Here is a 12,921-nt window from a genome sequence, read left to right as displayed (position 1 = left end):
AGTACCATGTCTGAATGATTAGCGCTATTCATATGGCAAAAGTCGTATCCCTCAGATGCTGCAGCCACTCCAAACACCTGGGGGGCTTATGACACAAAGAACGGTATTCTTTTTATGATGTCTTTTGTCTCTTGCATGCAAAACATGATAGACCAACTCACATCTTGCATTTTGAGTGACCGTTCAGCTGCATTCGTTGATTTTGAAAGAAGGGTGGTAATTGTAGAGTTTGAGCTACATTGATATATGATTGTACTTTAAGTGCAAACTTTGGATGCATTTTTCTATATTCTCATGGACAGAGCCTGCATTGTGTAAATGATTTAATGGCTATTTAAAATTCTGTTTTAAGTTAAGATGTTTAAGAGAAGCCTTATGCGTAGATTCAAAAGTGCGTTCAGTAGTCGTGGTGGTGGATTTGCATTTATTTTTGTTTACTCCATCAAGGAAATGTTTGATTGCTGGTATTGAGCAAGTCTCTGTTTGCCGAATTCCCTTGGTGTAAGCGGCAATAAGTGTGCCCTCAGTAAGACATAGCGGATTTTATATTATCAAACATTTGAGATATCTGACTAATACAATTTAACAACTTAACTGATCTTGAAATTTGTCCCAAGAACACCAACTAAGGTATTTTATCTCTTTAAGTGTAAAATGCTTTCTTGAGAGGGATCTCATGCCTCTTAATAAAGTTCATACACTTCTCTGGAAGATTAAGGCGATTGAATCATAATATTCTCACAGCCATGCTACGAGCTATAGTTTTTCTGGATTTGCCCTGGCACCGTTTGTGTGGGTACCTGGATGCGAAGTTTTTGCATTTTGCGTTCTGATGATTGGCAAACAGATCTATCTCTGGTTGCCCCCATCTCTGGAAGAATGGCTGCAGTATCTGGTCGTGCAGCTCCCATTCGTGTACTTGTTCTGACTGTCTGCTTAGGATGTCTGCTATCTGATTTTGAACTCCTGGTAGGTGTTCCGCTAACAGGTAGATCTTTTGAGTAATGGCCCATCTCCATATGTCCTGTGCTAGTTTGGATAGCTGGAGAGAGTGTGTCCCCCCCTGTTTTTGAATATAATACATTGCAGTCATGTTGTCTGTTCTGATCAGGACTGCTTTGCCTGTTATTTGCATTTGGAAAGTTTTTAGTGCTAGAAATACTGCTAATAGTTCTAGGTAGTTGATGTGCAGTTTCTTTTGCTGCACACTCCACTTCCCCTGCACTGTGTATTTGTCCATATGCGCTCCCCATCCGGAGAGCGATGCGTCCGCTGTTATTATCACTTGTGGAATTGGCTCTAGGAACGACCGTCCCTTGGAAATGTTTTCTGTGTTCCACCACTTCAGAGAGCGATACGTCCGGTCGTTTACCAACACCAGATCTGTAATCTGACCTTGAGCCTGATTCCACTGTGTCGCTAGACACTCCTGTAGTGGGCGCATTTGTAGCCTGGCATGTGGTATTAGCAGTATGCAGGAGGACATCATGCCTAATAGTTGCATAAACACTCGTGCTGGTAGTGGGTGTTGTGGTTGAAATCTTTGTATTAACCCGACCATTGTCTGTATCCTGATTGGGTTGGGGTATGCTATTGCCTTTTCTGTGTCTATCGTAGCCCCCAGGTATTGCTGAATCTGGTTTGGTTGCAGGTGTGATTTCTTGTAGTTCACCGTAAACCCTAGGTGGTGCAGCAATTGAATTGTCTTCTGTGTGTTGTGAAGACATTCCTCTTTTGACTTGGCCTTTATTAGCCAGTCGTCCAAGTATGGGAAGACATGTATTTGTTGTCTTCTTAGGTGTGCTGCCACCACAGCTAGGCATTTTGTGAACACCCTCGGTGCTGTTGTGACACCGAACGGAAGGACCTTGAACTGATAGTGTTGTCCTTCTAAAACAAACCTTAGGTATTTTCTGTGGGCTTTGTGAATTGGAATATGAAAGTAAGCGTCTTTTAGATCCAGTGTAGAAAGAAAGTCCCCTTTCTTCAGTAAAGGTAGTACTTGTTGGAGCGTGGCCATGTGGAAATGCTCCGAATTTATGTAAGCATTGAGAGGTCTGAGGTCTAATATTGGTCTTAGGGACCCGTCTTTTTTGGGGATTAGGAAGTATAGAGAGTATACTCCTGTTCCCTGTTGATCTTTTGGGACCTTCTCTATTGCATGCTTTTGTAGAAGTGCTAGTACTTCTTCTCTTAATAATGTCAGATGATCTTGACTCATTGGACGCTGTTTGGGGGGGATGTTTGGTGGGGTAGCTGTGAGTTCCAGGCAATAACCATGTTGGATAATTTGTCTCACCCACTTGTCTGATGTGATGTTTTCCCAGACAGGTAGGAACTGTGCTGGACGTCCCCCGACCGGTGTTATGTGGTCTGGGGGGAGTTCTATGAAGTCACTGTTTTGGGGTTGAGGCGTTGCGGTTGTTATTATTTCCGCGGCCTCTACCCTTGTTGTTGTTACCTCTGTAACTTCCTCTTAAATTTGCCTCTGGGTGATGTTGGTGTGAAAGAGGTGGATTGCTGATTTGTTCCTGTATTCTTTGAGCCCCCTCTATAGGTGGATCTACGAAAGGAACCTCTTTGTGTTGGCTGTTGCAATGCTCCCATTGACTTAGCCGTTTCTGTATCTTTTTTCATTTTCTCTAAGGTCTCATCTGTGCTTGAACCAAACAGTGTTTTTTGATCAAATGGTTTGTTCAGTAGTGCCGTTTGTACTTCCTGTTTGAATCCTGAGATTCTAAGCCATGCATGTCTCCTCAACATTACACTGGTGTTTATGGATCTTGCTGCAGTGTCTGCTGCGTCTAGGGCGCACTTAATGGAAGTATTAGTTATTATTTTACCTTCATGTATTAACTGATCTGCCTTTTTCTGATGTTCTTTGGGGAGATGTGTGATGAGTTTTTCTAATTCATCATAATGTGCCCTGTCATAACGTGCGAGTAGTGCTTGTGTATTGGCTATACGCCAGCTATTTGCCGCCTGTGATGCTACTCTCTTGCCTGATGCATCTATTAATTTTGACTCTTTATCAGGTGGAGGAGCCTCTCCTGTAGATAATGAGTTTGCTCTTTTACGAGCGTTTGAGGCCACCAGCGAGTCCAGGGGTACATGGCCTTTAATAAAGATTGGATCCTTTGGAGCCGCCTTATATTTTTTATCAATTCTTGGGTTTAACACCCTAGCCCTCACTGGGTCTTTGAATATTCTGTGTGACATGAGAAGACCCTTCAACATAGGAAGAGTACCTGATGTTCTTTGTGCATTAGGTAGCGTCTCTAACAGGAAATCCTCTATTTGGGGTTCTGTATGTATATCTACCTTATGATATTTTGCTGCCCTATTAATGAGCTGTGCAAACCCTGTGTTATCATCAGGTGGTGAAGGCTTTGAGGGATATAACTCTGGGTCGTTGTCTTCATCTGACCCTACGTCATAATTTTCCCATGGGTCATCCTCATCTGGGATGGTTTCGTCATCCCCTTGAGGTTCTCCCTCCCCTAGATCACTGTCTACATCAGACTGAGGTGTAGATGGTCTTGGTGTGGAAGGTGTAGGAATATTTGGCATAGTGTGAGGAATAGGAGAAGAGGGTGTGACTTTATGTCTAGGAGAAGTAGGAGGAGTTGTATTTGTCCCCAGTGTTCTCTTTTTTGAAGGGAGAGATTTATCTTCTGTCTGTTCATTCTTTCTCTTCTTCGTCACTACTTTGCCAGTTTGCGGATCGATAAACAAGATCTTTTGTTTGGGATCTGTCTGTTGCTCCTGAATCGGTACCGAAGGCCCTGGTTCCGAAAGGTGCTTATGTTTTCGATCGTCAGTGTTCGGTGCTTTCTGCACCGAGTGTCTACTCGATTCCGACTTCCTGGGTATCGAGTGAATCTTGGACGACGAACCATGTTTATGTTTCGACATGGAATGTTTCGATACCGAGCTTTCCCTTGTATGTAGCCTCGGTGTCGAAGTCGATGTCGCCCTTTTCTCGGATCCGACATGGTGGGAGTCCGAGTGTTTCGGTTTCAGTTTCGGTTTCGTTGCTGGGCCCGAGGGCGGGGCGTCGGAAACTTTTTTCTGCGGTTGGACCGGGCTCGAAGGCGGGGTCGTTACCGCACGGGGTCGGTTTTTCGGTAAGGGGACGTCGTCACTCACGGTTTGTTGCTCGTTGAGTTCTTCAACCTCCGACTGGTCCCCTTCCGACCCCGACTGATCCTCTTCTTCTTCCATTTGCTCGTCTCCGAACAGCTCCGGGATCGCCTCCGACTGCATTCTTGAAACCTCGTGTCTTCGAGCTCGACGATTTCTAATCGTTAGCTTGGAGGAGAATGCTGCGCAGGCTTCGCAGTCCCTGGATTCGTGTTCAGGCGATAGACAGAGGTTGCACACCTCGTGTAGGTCCTTGTGTGGGAACTTAGCACCACACGTTGGACATTTCTTGAATGGAGTCCTTTCCATGGACTCCGGGCTTGACTGCGTCGAGAAAGGTCTCCTGTTCGTCGACGTAGGTCTAAGTCTTTTCTTCGATTTTGAATTCGCAACGCGTCAGAATGGAAATGAAACGCGTTCGATAACAATACCGTCGAATTGGAAAGGGAATACGCGCCGATAAATCACTTTTCTCTGAAGTTGATCTGGAGCGTCTCGATCCTCATCCGAACCCGATGGCGGAAAAAAACAATCTAAGGATGGAGCCGATGCCCATGCGCACTACCAACCAAGGGAGGAGTCACCAAGATACAAAAGACTCTCCAAGAGAAAAACAAAGTGCAATCATCCAAGCCCAACACCAGATGGCGATCTATTCATAATGTACCATCTGCAGCCCATATGCCTCGAACAAATTGATACTTGTAAATTGATACTTGTATAGCGCACTACTCACCCGCAAGGGTCTCAAGGCGCTTGTACGAATACCGCTGTGGAACCCATCCTGGCTTTCCCTGTGAGGCGTCCACTCCTGGGCACCCCCATTTGAAAACTATAATTTATGTAGCCATCTATGTACTACTAGTAAGAGAAACAAGCTGGATAATTTGTATGTCTCGATTAACATTTGGATAAGAGGTTTGCACAGCTTATCAAAGTGCATTCCCCTGTGACACGGGCTGGAAGTGCCTCGGTATGACGATTTGCCATTTTTTGTTTTATCTGTTTGCTAAATCTATGTTTTGTTTCCCCCTGTCTTGAATATGTTATATACTACAGATTGTTTCAGCTCTCCTTTGTGGCAAGTGCCTATCTGCATAAGTAGTCAACTTGAATTTTATCTACACTCAGTATGCGATTTGCCTCAAAGGAAATGCTTCTAATGTTGTCTCACCTCCAAATGTCCTGTAAACTTCAAGAGGAGACATGTTATTGTAGCCCGTTTCTTGAGATAAAATATCAAATTTGTGTTGTCAGTCAGTACTTGCACTTTCTTGTTATTTTTATTTTTATTTCTTTTTTTCAAACTTATTTTTATTATCATTTTAGTTAGCAATCGACTCATGTAATATTACATGCAATAAAGTTTAAATCGTTGATCAACAGTGCACTATCGCAATGTGTTCAGTTTACAATTCCCGGTGATTTTCACATTGCAATCCTTATCATGCGCTGTTTGTTATCTACTACTGCATGCAGTCTGTTATGAGAAAAGGAGCTGCTAGAAAAAACTACCCAGATTGCGCAACTCAAAGAAATAAAAAAGGAACCGTGAACTAGGTAACTGTGCAGGGTTGTGTGTCAACGCTGGGTTACATCAGGAGTATAGGAAGGGAGAAGGTCCAGGGGTGGCCCGGCTGGTAGGGTAACCTTTTGTACCTTGTGGTTATACAGTGGCCCACCAACCCACTTTTGAGCCAGTCGTTCACGGATTTATTCAAATCAAAGGGGGTTATGTGACGGCAGGGGCGGGGGTTTCTGAGTTATTTATCTGCCCCACAAATCATAGTGTCTGGCTATGTTCACTGTCTGGGTGAGAACTGGCTTCCTCTTTCCCTGTTACAGTTTGATATCTCTCAGGGTGCTCCCACTTTCTCAGGACCTCCCTCTTGGGGTCTGCCATGGGCTGTCGCCACAACTCCTGCGTGTCTTCTCTGGCCAAGACTCTCCCCTCTGCTCCGCCCAGTGCCTCACGTCCTGTTTCCAGTCCCCTATCATTCGGCCTGTGTCGATTTCCATGCCAATGCTATTCTCCTTTTAGCCAGGAACAAGGCTAGATCTACGAACCTTGTGCCAATTTTCCGCTTGGGTAGCCGCTGCAAAAATCGCAGTATACAGGTTTTAATCGTGGGTTTGAGTGTGCGCCCCACTGCTGCTCCCGTCATCCCCACGACATCATCCCAGAATCTATGTACTATGGTGCAGTCCCAAGTCATGTGGATAAAGTCTGCGTTACTGTGGTTACACCTCTGGCAGTAGCATATTTCACCACCTTAGGCAACCCAGATTCTATGGGGTGTCATCTATGTCATATGGGTGTAGATGAACTGTATGAATTTCACCCTAGTATTAGGGAAGACATTTTCGGGTATGTTAAAAGTCTGTTCCATTCTGCGTCTGGAAGGTCCCTGTTCGACGCAGCCTCCCATTTGCTACACAATTTTTGGAGAGGGGTACGGGACATCTCTGACAGCGAGGAGTAAAACCATTATACCTGGTGCTGCGCCCTACCCAGGGTGAGCATGGACTGTAATACCATGTGTGCCTCAGGCTCCTCCCATCCTTTAACCCACAACACCTTGAATGTACGTGTCAAGGCTTTGTATTGCAGGAACTGTCCTGATTAAAGTCCACTGCTTTCTACCAGGTCTTCCAGGGGGGCCAAAATGGACTGTTGGAACAGTCCCCCACCATCGCTAGTGCCACCTCAGTTCAAGGCAAAAATGTTCGGGGGTAAATTTCTTCCTGGGGTTGCGTGTGGCAAGCCAGTTAAGGGTAGGGCCAGGAAATATAGGGGAATCTCCTTCCGTTTAGCCACGCAACGTTTCCAGCACTGCAATGCCATGGCCTGTAACATAGATTGGTGAAGGATCACCACTGCCGGGCGAAGCATTCTGGCCAACAATAGGGTTGTGCGATGTCCAGAATCCGTCAAATTCATACCTCACTGTCCCTAGTCAAATGTAATTTTACTTTCGCTAATGAGCTAGGCGAAGTTAGCGTACCTTTTCAAAATACCTTTGTAGGCAAGGTTCAGAGCACTTTTGTGGATTATATTCTTGTTTCTAATAATCTGAGCAATAAGGTCGTCAGCTTTATAACTCACCTTACCCACAGAGTGATCATCCACCCCAGAGCACAGCCCTACGCCAGGATGGGAGACGATCTCACACATTAGGGCTCCTATTGCGTTTATGTCAGTTCCACCAAGGAATGGCCTCTGTATTAAGTGGAGTGGTGCGGCTCACTGGTTAGAGGCGGCAGACCCGGAAGCAGAGGACGGCCCGGGACCAGGGTTCAATTCCCAACGCGGCAGGGTCGTGGACCAGGGTCAGCGGACTCGATAATTCTCGCTTCGGTGCCTACTCTAGTCAGGGACCACACTCGGCAACTCTGGGCATCAGCTTGCCTCATCTCCACAACGGCCCCCCACATACACCGGGGATGCCTGTTTTCACCTTGGAGATACCCAGCAGGGATCATCTCACAGGGAAAGCCAGGACGGGTTCCCCAGCGGTCCACAGCGCTGAGATACCCCATTGCTGGGGTAGCCATGCGCTTTACAAGACAACATAACATAACATTAAGTGGAATACAATTAACCACCGCAATTTCTATCCAGGCTAATAAAGGAAAGACTACATTAATTTAACACATATTTAGATGAGAAGGCCCCTGCAGATTCTAAAAAACGGGCTTTTGTAACAATCTTTGATGCATGCAGCAAAGGACTGGCTAAGTCGGCTCCAAAGGGGTCGAAAGGTAACCCACAATGGTTCAATTATTCTTGTTCTGCTGTGCACAGGAAATTTAATCAGGCCCTTAAAACAGTCCACACATGTATCACTTGAGTTACAGAAAGCTAGCGGGCCTATAAAAAGCATATCTCTGATTAAAAAAAGTGAAGGTGAGGTCCAAGGAATGGGAGATCCTACAAAAAGCAAGTGTGAAGGACTCGAGATTTTGATCAGCCCTTTTTAAACTCCAGAGATGCCTCCAACTTGGAAGCTAATATACCACCAAAGTAATGGTGCAGTCTAAAATATATGACTGCACCTCACATACCTATGGAATAGGCAGGGGGGGAGGTAAGGCATCCAAGGAGTGGTAGTCTGGATGAGCGTTGCCCCCTCTGTCATTTTCTAAGGGAGAAGTGTAAACTGAAATTAACCTCAGTGCACGAGGAAAGGATGCGGACCTCGATGGGGTTCCCTTGGTCTTATTTACAGAAAATATTCAGTTGTGGCCACATCGCTTACCAATGCTTCGAAAGCAGCAGAGACTCGGTCTCACTCAAATATTATCCGAATGTTTAAGAAGGGATGCAGTAATGACCCTACTTGTTACAGGCCGATATCGCTTATTGATTCTCTGGCGAAAGTTCTCAGGCAAGTTCTGCTGGCCCACCTTGAAAAATGGGCTTGGGGAGGCTAAGGTCTTTAGCGGCATCCATTAGGGATTTAGAAAAAGCCTTCAAACTGAAGATCAATGCCTAAACTTGCCCCTTCTTTTGGGAAAGTACACTGTGGCCAGGGGAGGGTGTCTGTACCTGGGTTTCATGGACCTGTCCAGTGCTTTTGATTGTGGGGAACACGCTAAATTTGGGACATTATGCACACGATGGGCATGGATCAGTCCATAATTTGGTTTATAAGAGAAATATATAGCAATGCCACAAAACATGTGAGGTATGGCCGCTTAAATGTACGGACCCATTTGTGGTGGGAAAGGGAGTACGACAGGGCTGTGTCCTCTTGCCGTTCCTCTTTACCTTCTATATTAACCATCTGGAGGGGGTGTTGGTTGAGCGGTGCAGGGATTTGACTCAATTAGGTCATCGCCCAAACCCAGCCATGCTGTACGCCGCTGATGCGGTACTGTTGGTCCGAACACAGAACTCCCTACGGCTTCTACTGGATGCCTTAACCCAGTTCATGGATGATCTGAGCCTAAGAGTTAATACCACAAAGAACTTTGTGATAATGTGTGGTCGTAGTAGTAGACTACGACACCCTTTCTATATTAACAGAAAACCTGTTGATAGCACTGCCAATTTTGTATATTCAGGGGCTATTTTCAATAATAGAGGTTTGTTAGAGCATCAAATCAACTTTAGGAAGGCCCAGATGGAAAAGGAGATAGGTGAACTCTTTACTTTTTCAACAAAGTTAGGCTCACACTCTATAAAGCACTTATTGTCCATTTATCAGGTGAAGTGTATCTATGTGGCTTTCTATGGTGCACGGGTTTGAGGGATGCCAAACCTGAAGGGTCTTCAAACTGTGCAAAACAAATTGTTAAAGCACTTGTTAGTTCTCTCACCATCTAACACAGCATGCCATATTATGTCATAAAGAGGGGGTCTCTTGCAGGACCGACCTCTTGCTTTATGGCATTGGGCCTGGACGACCGAGGAATTACATTTTACAACGGCCCTCCTTTCAGACTCTCTAGGCTTACACCGAGCCTTAGAGGTTTCTTGGATCCCATATATCAAGCACATGACCACTAAAATCATGAGGCCTGAATTAACTGAGATCCCGAGCAGCCTGCATTCCATCTCCAATAAGTCAGTTAGGGAATTATGTATTTAAGCTCTCAGTAAAGTGAGGTGGGGAAGAAGTATACATAGGTCCTTTGTAAGCAAATATATGACGTTGCTCCCCCACCATGGCTACTTCTTTGCATGTTAAATGTTGCCAAAATAACCATGTCACATTTTTTTTGACGAGATTTAGATTCGGTTTGTTTTTATCTTGTACTTACCTTTCCAAAGGTTAACTATTGGTCTCCAGTGCTAGAGGACTGCCCATGCACGGGTACAGCAAAGTAATGCACTTTACACACCCTATTCTCTTGCACCTTTCACGGGGCTCAAAGGACACATTTTATTAAACCTCTTTTAAGAACAATGACTTTTTCAACTGTAATAGTGCCCTACATTTTTTCTAAGTCTATGGACAACGGAGAAGTTATTGATTGTGTTGTCGCATTTTTAAGCAGTGTTTTATATATTAGGATAATAATTGTTTATCACTCTTGCTGGCGATCAAGATTGAGCAAAGAAAATGATCTGAGAGCCAACCCAACAAAGAAGGGGTGGTGATACATTGTATAACTGGGCATTGTGATTTATAATTATGAATTTCAACTGTGTTGAGGTTTTTTATCTCATGTATATGTATAGATTTTATGCGGACGTTTATGGTTTTGTTATCACTAAAAACGAATAAAGTATTTATTGAATGGACTCGTCAGTCCTATGTAGTTTTAAAGTTGTAATCATAGTAATACATGATGTCAGAAGTGTGGCTCAATGATTAGAGCGGCAGACCCTGATGCAGAGGTCTACCCCGGGACCAGGGTTCAATTCCCCGCCTCGGCGGGTCTTGTGCTCAAAATTCCACAGGCCTGATAATTCTCGCCTCGGTGCCTATTCCAACCATGGAGTCCCACTCTGCAACTCTGGGCAATAGCATGCTTAATCTCCACAACGGCCCCCACAACGCAAAGGATGCCTGGCCTCCACCTTGGGGGTGCCCAGGAGTGGACGTCTCACAGGGAAAGCGCCTTGAGACCCTTGTGGGTGAGTAGTGCGCTATACAAGTATCAATTTTACTCTTCAGTTTCATTACAGATCTCGCTGTCAGAAGCTGAGGCTTCTGGTAAAGGTGAATCTGTACTTGCAATGCTTTCACCCTCCTCGGTATCGGATTGGTCATTGCCCCACTCTGTCTTCAGTTCTTTTTTAAAGGTTTTTATTGAGGGAAGCAGAGGAGAGGGAGTGGCAGGTAAGTGTTTAAAAAATATATATATTCCCCCCCCCCCTGCTGCCCTATCAGTTTCAGTTGCTAGCAGCCGCCACTGCATATGAGCCCACTTTCTACATCTTGACAAGCCATAACTCCTGATTGGGTAGGTGTGTGTGTCGCCAATGCCAAAGTATGTATATCTTGGCTGTGGTTACCGTCCTGGTCAGTAGTGTACATATATGTCCAGAGACATCAGACAGGTCGTTGGTACCATGCAAGAAGATTAGTTGTCTAGCCAGAGGCGATGGGAAAACTAGCAGCACTTTGTTTAGGGTTTGTAGGATGCTGGACCAGAAAAATCGTTTTTTGGGGCAGACATACAGAATGTGGACTAGAGCATCTCCAGCAGTTCGAGTGAAGGGGAGTTTGTTGCCTGCTAGCTTGTTTGGAATCCAGCACCGGTCTTGTAATGTTTTGAAAAGATAAAGCTTCGTTCTGGCTTCGCGTGTTCCCTTATTGAGGCCTTCGGCATCTGCGCACATTCCTGTTCTGCATAGTCTTCAATCTGTTTGCCATTACCATGCTTCATCAGTCCGCCCTCGTTCTGCACCTTATTGCTTTGCTTTTTGTCTGCTCAGTGATGTTTGACTTACTCGTCTTTATTGTATTACCATGACTCATCAGGTCTCTCCTGTTCTGCGTCCTACTGATTTGCTTTTTGTTTGCTCTATGGTGTTATGTATATTTGTCTTGCATATCTTCAATGTATGATATACTTAACCTAATTTACTGTAAAGCGCTCTGATACCTGCAAGGGTCTTGTCCGCGCTCTATAAAACTTTCAACAACAAAAAATACCCATTGCTGCCATTTAATTCGCAACTCGGAGGAAAAAGCCAGGCATGACCCTCTGTGTTGCCCTCAATGTTGCTGATATTGTACAATTGGTGAATCTTGTACGTCCTATGTCTCTTTATTGGTTGGAAAGTTCCTCTGCTGCATTTTTGTAGCATATTTCTGAACCTCTTGTAGGATTTGTGTTTGATCTGTTGTAGTTTTGTGTATTCAATTTTGTTGTGGTTGGTGCCATCAGGAATTTTATACAACATCCATGTTTGATTGCGTTTAGAGTTCACTTGCCTGATGTTATGACCGGTCTGGTGTTGATGTAGTCCATTGCTCTGCCCCCTAAATGAGTTGGATGTTGTGGCCGCAGAATAGATGAGTTACTGTGTGATTGAGGACAAGTTACTGGAGGTCTAGCCTCAACTTCTTCCTCTTCCTCCAAAATTACTTTTGGACTCGTTTGGTTGCTGCCACTGACCTGTTTGTAAAATGTTTTAATGAAGACTGCCTTTGGAACTGTGTTGTAGTATGCTACCTCCCTTGCCCTCTTTCATCCAATGGACCTCCTTTTTTGCCGTGTCTGGTTTCTCAGTGGACTAATGCGTTCATTCCCGAAAGTGATGTCTGACTCATGGCCACAGGTTTAAATCACAGAGGGTCCAGTCATTGGGTAACCATAACCACCTGTTATTCAGAGCCAAAATGCCAAAAGGGTGAACATGCGCTTTACAACTACACGTTAATTTATCGTCCATTTGGATCTCCTGTTGCCTGTAATGCCCAGCTGCGAACCTGTTTCATTAGCCTTCTGCATTTCCTCTTCAACTGATCCACCTCTGGATCAAACAGATGGTTTCCACTGAAGGACATACCAGTTATATTGGCCTGTGCGACTATTGGGGTTTCCTTTTTTTGTTTCTTACGATAGGTGTTTAATCAAATTGGTGGTGTTCTCCCATTGTTGTTAAGCATCCTATTAGGGACTCGAAGCTGAGAAACGTTTGTTGAGTACCCTTCTAGACTGCCCAAGGAACTAGCAACTCCTCCCAGCAGCCATTGTGCCACCCTGGAGAGAATGGCCATGTTTTTAGATGGTTACAGTTTGGAGGAAAAACCCATAAAGAGGAAATGTAGTAATTCTTGACTGAAGATAAAGGTAGCCCTGGAGAGATCAACAAGG

The 12,921-nt window shown here is 44.8% G+C and overlaps 1 protein-coding gene across 4 annotated transcripts in view; it reads right to left on the bottom strand.

Annotated features, from left to right (window-relative positions):
- LOC147689834 (guanine nucleotide-binding protein G(I)/G(S)/G(O) subunit gamma-2) overlaps positions 1-12,921 on the bottom strand; it is a 288,998-nt gene that overhangs the window by 21,778 nt on the left and 254,299 nt on the right. The window lies entirely within an intron of this gene.

The sequence above is a fragment of the Lissotriton vulgaris genome, chromosome 9 (assembly GCF_964263255.1).
Source record: "Lissotriton vulgaris chromosome 9, aLisVul1.2, whole genome shotgun sequence".
Lineage (NCBI taxonomy): Eukaryota > Metazoa > Chordata > Amphibia > Caudata > Salamandridae > Lissotriton > Lissotriton vulgaris.
This window is presented reverse-complemented; position numbering and strand designations above follow the sequence as displayed.